General features: G+C 42.6%; 1 protein-coding gene across 4 annotated transcripts in view; it reads right to left on the minus strand.

Moving 5' to 3' along the window:
• The window catches only part of Ninj2 (ninjurin 2), a 101,001-nt gene that overhangs the window by 62,930 nt on the left and 30,557 nt on the right, over positions 1-7,514 (minus strand). The gene's annotated exons all lie outside the window — the stretch shown is intronic.

Consider the following 7,514-nt stretch of genomic DNA (forward strand, 5'->3'; position numbering starts at 1 on the left):
CACCATATGGTCCTGCAATTTCACTTCTAGATGTATACTCAAAATAATTGAAAATAGGAACTCAAGCAAATATCTACACACCATCGTTCACAACAACATTATTTAGCATAGCCAAAAGTCACATACATACAACACGAACGTGAATGTTACTCAGCCTTAAAAAGGAGACTCTGATACATGCTACAAGATAGACAAATCTTGAAAACATTATGCTAACTAAAGGAATGCAGACAGAAAAGGACAAATATTGTATGATTCTACTTATACATAGTACCTTCTAGGTACATTTATAAAGATGAAAGTATAACTCCCTGGGATCAATCTCCAACACACACACACACACACACACACACACATAAAAGAAAAAGAGAAAGACAGCCCGGTGTGGTGTCACATACTTCTAATCCTAGCACTTGGGAGGCTAAGACAGGAGGGTTGCCACAAATTCTAGGCCAGCCTGGACTACATAGTGAGATCCTGTCTCAACAAAACAAAACTACAAAGAAAGAGACTGAGAGAAAGAAAGACAGACAGACAGAGAGAGAAGGAAGAAAGCAAAAAAAAAAAAAGAAAGAAAGAAAGAAAGAAGGAAGGAAAGAAAGAAAGAAAAGAAAAAAGAGAAAAGAAAGAATAGAGGCTATTACAGGTCGGGAAGAGAGGGGATGAGGAATACTTGTTTAGTGGTTACATTGACAATGTTTGGGATGATGAAAAGTTCTGGACATAGGTGACAGTTGTACAATATTGTTAATATACTTAATACCACTGATTTGCACACTGAAAAATGGCTAGAACACTTGGAAAGCAGAAGCAGGAGGATCCCAAGTTCAAGGCCAGCCTGCGTAAATAGTGAGCCCTTGGCCAGGGATTTAGCTCAGTGGTGCTGCCACCTGCCTTGTAAGTGCAAGGACCCGAGTTCAAGCCCCAATACAAAAAGAAAAAAAGAAGAAGTGAAACCTTGTCTCAAAAAGGCAAGGTTGGGGAAGCTAAAATGAAGTGAGCCTAGCACTATAGTACACACCTGAAAACTCAGCTCCTCAGGAGGCTTGAGAATTCCAAGACCCAGCCCAGCTCAGTCTCAAAAAAAAAAAAAAAATTGTCTAAGGAAATAGTTCAGTGAGAAGGCCAGTACTCAGGAAAAATGGGGAGGTGGGGGAGAGGGAAAAATGGCTCAAATGATAAATTCTGTGTTGCTATAATTTTACAATTAAAAAAAGAATGGAGTCTGAATTCAATCATAACGAAGAAATTGGGCAAATCCAAAATTGTGGTCATTGTCCAGAATTAATCGACCTATCCTCTTCAAAAATGTCAAGATCATAAAAGGACACAAAAGGGGAACAGGGTTCTGTTATAGACTAACTGGGATTTAAAGACAGGACAAGCAAACACAATGAGTAAACTTTGATTATATTTTAATTTAAAAAGAAAAAAGCTAAAGAGTATTGAGTGGGCACTTGAGGAAAGTGAATATGGGCAATAAATCAAGGTTAAAAATGGTTTTCTTTTCTTTCTCCCCGCCTCATTTTTTTTTAGTGCTGAAGATCCAACCCAGGGCCTCACACATGCTAGACAAGTGCTCTACCACCGAGCTGTATCCCCAGTCCTGCAATTTAAGTTCAAATGGAGAAAACACAAACAAAAAGATATTTCTGGAAGAGACAAATATGGCAAATTTGGTGAATGTACGTGGAGCGTCTGAAGGTATTCGTTGTTATAGTCTTTCCATTTTGGAAATGTAAAGAAGACAAAATGGGTCGGCCATTTTCATCCCCAAATGATCAGGGGAGCACTCAACTTGCTGTGAATCAGCAAGCAGAGTATTGATCTAGTTGCCACACAGGCTCATGCTGTTTCATTGAATTCAGTCCCCAGGGCCACCAGACACGACTGCCATGGATTTTCTGTTTCTGCCAACTGCAGCTTCTCTTCGCGGGTCCCCCCACCCGCCAGGCCTTGCCCTTCTACACACCCTCAGCTCTGTGATACCCACCTTGACCCCTTCAGGACCTGCTGTGTGGTCCTGTGTGCGTCCTGTACAGTTCCCGAGGGCAGGGCAAGGCTTCTTTTCTTTTAACCTCCCTACTTCAGCATTCCAAGCCCCACAGTCTGTACAGAAGAGCTAAATACACAGTAAGTGTTTAGTAAATATCTGTCTATTCACTGATTATTAATTATCCTGTCAGTATAAAAAGAAAGACATGTCTGGGAGTGTAAATGGACAAGGTTGGGGTCAAAAAGTTTATCCAAGTAAGCCATTAAACTGCTAGCAGGTAGGACCTGCAGGAGGAATGCCAAGAGTAGGCTTGGACACAACCTAATTCTGTGGCAACCAAGTGCTATTGGCTTAGGCAGTGATTAGTACCTACGGGTGGGGTGAAAGAAATACAGCCTTGGCCTAAGCTTCTGAATACCTAAGCACAGCCTGTCCCTGGCTTAGCCCTATGAGGCAACTGCCACCTCAGCCCCACGAGAGGTTCCCAAGGAATCAGGGCCAAACGGAGGATTAAGGACCTGAAAAGGGGAATTCTCATTCCGGCCTGAGCAGAGTCACTGTGCCTCGGGCCTCAGCAGTCAGTCAGATCCCCAACTCCCTCAGGTGGGAGTGGGAGTGGCTTCAGGTGGAAGGTGCTGCCCACACCTGAGCAGGGGCAGCACACCTTGGCCAGCTGCATTCCACCTTCTGCCGACACCCCTGCAGCTGTGAAGTTGCAGCTTGTTAAGGGAGTGTAGACTTGTCCTTGTCTTGAGCAACGTTTCGGCAAGGCAGCTCTCATCTCTAATATACATTCAAGGAGTTGTTATTTCCTCTTAAATTGGATCTTTGTACTACTTAGCTTTCAATTGAGTTTAACATTTTCTTATTTAGCTTCTTGCATTGTTATCTGATGATGATGATGATGATTGGCACCGAGGATCAAACTTGGGTCCTTGCATTTGTGAGGCAGGCCCAAGAACCACTGAGCTAAATCCCTGGCCCTGTTATCTGATTATTTCATGAAAGTCTTGAGTGACCTCACAAAAATATAGATCTTTTGGGGAACCACCTTCTGTGCTGCTTTACCATCCATGTTTCCTCCCATGTCCAGTAAACATTAGCTACTCAATCAATGTATAGGAATCTATAGATGCCAGTGTATATTCATGGTATGTAATTCTCCCCACCAATTAAAAACAACAGGAAGGGGCTGGAGATGTAGCTCAGTGGTTGAATATATGGTTAGCATGTATGAGACCCTGGGTTCATTTCCTATCACTAATAATAATGATAATGATATTATTAAAGATCTATATATTTTGATCTGGGGAGTTTGCCAGCTCATATTAGTGTGTGTGTGTGTGTGTGTGTGTGTGTGTGTGTGTGTGTGTATGCAGTTAGGCACAGTAGAAAACCCTTTATTTTATTTATTTATTTAATTTTGGTGGGGGGTTTGAGACAGGGTCTCACTATGTAGTGACTGTCCTGGAACTCACTATGTAGCTGGTCTCGAACTCTCAGCGATTCCCCTACCTCAGCCTCCCAAATGCTGGGATTATAGGTGTGCACCGTCACACCCAGCTAGGAAACCCTTTATGCAGAAAGAGGTAGTGGAAAAAACAAGGGCTTGGTCCATATATCTGTTTCCCTTATCATATGCTCCTAGTAAAAGGACATTTGTTACAAACTAGTGTAGCAGAACTCAGTACAGTGGTACCTCAGTTGTCCAATGGCTCCAAGCTTGACAGTAAAGTTCAAAAAAATCTGCTTGGTGTTCGTAACTTTGACCCATAGTCAAACTGAAAATACGACTTGATAAAAACCTGTACTGGTCAAGAGTGAGTCACACATTATGTCTTGCTATGGACACAGGAGGTGATGCTTCAAGCTAAGCACCACTCTCGCCCAGACAACATATAGTGCTATGTTAGTGCATTAAAATATTTGTCATTGTGCTTTTTGTGTGTGTTTTTATTTGCATAAAATATCGTAACCATGGCTCCAAAGAAAGCTAGTGACATCAGCAGTAAAGCTAAGAGGAAAATTATGAGAACCATGACAGAGTTAAAGAAAGAAATCATTGCAAAATTTGTTAAAGTCCTGGAAAAATGAATCTAAAAGTAATTTTAGGACCTCAGAACCAATTATATGGTTTTCCATTATTTCTTATGGGAAAAATATGTTCAATTCTCTTTCCAGTGTTTGAACATGAATTTGGAACAAATTGAGTTAAAAAACCAAGGTATCATTGTAACCTTTCTTTCTTTCTTTCTCTTTGTTTCTTTGTTTCTTTGTTTCTTTCTTTCTTTCTTTCTTTGTTTCTTTCTTTCTTTCTTTTTCTTTCTTTCTTTCTCTCCTTCTTCCTTCCTCCCTCCCTTTCTTTTTTCCTTGAGGTGGTACTGGCATTAGACCCAGAACTTCACATATGCTAGGTATGCACTCTATCCTGAGCTACATCCCCAGGCCTTTCTAGTTTTTATTTCAAGACAGGGTTATAGCTAAGTTGCCCAAGCTGTGCTCAAACTTGTGATCCTTCTGCTGGGATTATAGGCATGTGCCATTATGCCCAGCAGTACTTTCTTGTATTTTCATTTTCAAAAGGAATTATAGTTAATGTCAAATAAATAATATTTATCAGGGAGTTAGTATAGGATTTACTACAATAATAGTCACACTTACATTGCACTCATATGGGACAGGTTCTGTTTTTAGCACCTTACACGAATGAACTCAATTAACCCTCATGATAGTCTCATAGGAAACAGAGGCACAGAGGGGTTAAGCAGTGTGCTAGAGCAGACAGCACAGAGGGAAATTCTAGTCCTAGCATGTCAGGTCCAGAGCTCATGTCCTTAACCACTATGCTGAAGATGCTCAGTTAATGTGCCTTTTGCCATATCCCTTTCCTCTCTGTTCTGTTTCTTTATTCTAAGTGCCTCGATGATGACAGTCAGAAAACACTGTGAGAATGAAATGAAAACAAAACAAAGCAAAAATCCCCGTCTTTAACCTAACCAATGGTTGCACCTGTGCATTTGAAAGTTGGAGGTAACTATAAGGAGTTCCTGATGCCTACTGAAAACTACATGTGGGTTGTCATCGAGAGAGCATGACCGTTTGCTGTGACTATATTTAGTCATGTAATATACATAGATCTCCCCAGCAAGTGACACTGAGGGCAGGTTTTAGCCCCAGCCCTAGGTCGCATCAAATTTAACTTGCTAGACAAGGCTGACAATGGCTGAGGCAAACTAAATCCTACCTGACCACAGAAGAGAGGCAGAGCTGACAACTGCTTGAGAAATGTAAGCATGAGGTATAAGATTCCCAGGACCCTGAGGGATTAACATCGATGCTATCTGAAAGCAAATTATGTAGCCCAGTCAAGTGGGTTTTTGGAGATGACATGGGGTTGTGTGCTGTTTGGGTTTGTGGCCCTCAAATTCGTCAGATCTCTTGTCTCAGTGATCTGTATTCCCAGATCACACAGGGCACGTTTGGTCTCCGGCAGCCAAGTGCACTTGGAACTGGCAATGTGACCTCATGAAGCAGTGAAGTTGAGCAGTTAGTCAGATGATTAGCACATTCCTGAGAGAGCAGAGCTAGTATCACTTAAGGAAAATATCTGAGCTCCTCAGACTCAGGTTTCCAAACTTGGAGGCAGTTTAGGAACCAAAGTCCCTCTCTTGCAAATGTCAAACTGAAGACTTTTTTAAAAAAGGGAACTATCAGGGGCTTTTACATCCCAAGAATTAAAGTCTAGTTCTAACACAGTTCATCCTAGAGCCATAGCACTGTGGACTGCTCAGATTTCCCTTTCTGGGGCACCATGGCCTTTCATCTCAGTTGTAGTCATAACTCATCCCAGGTGCCTGGTGACTTCTATTCTCCTCTTCATTTTTATTCTATTTTTAAGAGTTTTTGTTTGTTTTGTTTGGTGCTGAAGTTTAAACCCTAAGGCCTCTGAGTCTATTTTATTTTTATTTTTCAAAATTTTATTTATTTATTTATTTTTGTTTTTACAGGATCTTGCTGCGCAGTTCAGGTTGGCCTTGAACTCATTATGTATCCCACAGTGGCCTTGAACTTGCAGTGATCCTCCTGCCTCAGCCTCCTGAGTAGTAGGATTACAGGCATGCACCACCACATCTAATGTTTTATTTTTCTTAATTGGTTGTATTTTTTGTTCTAGAATGGAGCAATATTTCCATTTCATTTCATAAAATAGAATGTGTTCCTCTATTTGTTTGTTTGAGACAGGATCTCAATATGTAGCCCAGGCTGGCCTTGAACCTATGATCCATCTGCTTCTGTTTCCTAGGTGCTGGGAGTACAGATGTGCCCCTGTGTTTTGATTTTTTATATGTGCTTACTTAAATGTAAAAGGAAACTCAAACCCCTAGGCCAGGTTGCACAATGCTGCAGCCTGCTCCCAACCTCAGCTCTAGAGGAATGGGGGGCTCGAGGTAAGAGATGGGGGCATACGTGACCTTTATAAACTGCACCCTCTGTGTCTAGTGATCTTAAGGTATGGGTCCTCAGGGGAGTTTCAGGGCTTTCTTTTATGTAATCATCCTTAGGAAGTGAAATTATTTGACAATATGCTTATACTGTTTGCAAATAATAAAAATCAGCTGTTGTCCTACAGATGGGTCATTGAAACAAAAACGCTGGTTTCTATGGCCACAAAGCTCTCTGATTTTTCAAACTACCACTTAAATCTCCTATCTTCTCACATAGAAGGGGTGGTCTGGGAAGGGGAGGATTTCCAGCTCTCTGCTCCTAGCCTCCTTTTCCCACAGGTGAACTCAGGTGGTCTGTGCTCCCTGCAGGTGGATTCTGGCCAAAAGCAAAGCCTCCAGCCTCCTCCCAGACAGTTTCTCTAACAGGTTGGGAGGGGTGGGGAGTGGTCATGTGCCCCCAGTCAAGATGAGCCGGGAAAGAATTCGGGATAGTTAGCTTTGATTAGACCCTTGTTCTAAAGACAGGCTGGAGTGGAAGTCGTTCCTAAAGCTTCGGTAGAGCTAGGCTATTTCTCATTCTGGCCTAGAAAACAGTGTATGTAACTTGGAGGACGATGCCATTAGGGTGGATTGTAGCCGGATACCACCACAATCAGACTTTTGCTAGCTTGGCCTTGAGCAAATGAACCTTTCTGAACTTCACACTTTTTAATCTGTACATTGGGATTAATAATATTATCTTTAAAATCAGAAAAGAAAAGCATTATGAAAAATGCTTTCTTGATACAAAGCGCACAGAAAGAGGCAGCTGTCGCTATTAATAAACTGAGGGAAGCCTGGGGGAAACACAGCAGGAAATCAAGGACTTTTCTACGAAAAAGGAACCAAAACAGCCGGGCTGCGCTCCACCCTCCGCTGCCTGCAAGCCGCTGGGAGGGGGCGAGGCAGGCGCCGGAGTCCTCTGCGGGGCCCAGGGTTCCAGGGTCCGGGCCTCCTCCGGGCCGCTTTCCGCCCCGCGCTTCCCTCCTTCCGGTGCTGTGCGCGCCAGAGTCGGGGGAGGCACCTCCTAGACG

Source organism: Fukomys damarensis, unplaced genomic scaffold, assembly GCF_012274545.1.
Source record: "Fukomys damarensis isolate Sample0158 unplaced genomic scaffold, DMR_v1.0_HiC HiC_scaffold_5, whole genome shotgun sequence".
Classification (NCBI taxonomy): domain Eukaryota; kingdom Metazoa; phylum Chordata; class Mammalia; order Rodentia; family Bathyergidae; genus Fukomys; species Fukomys damarensis.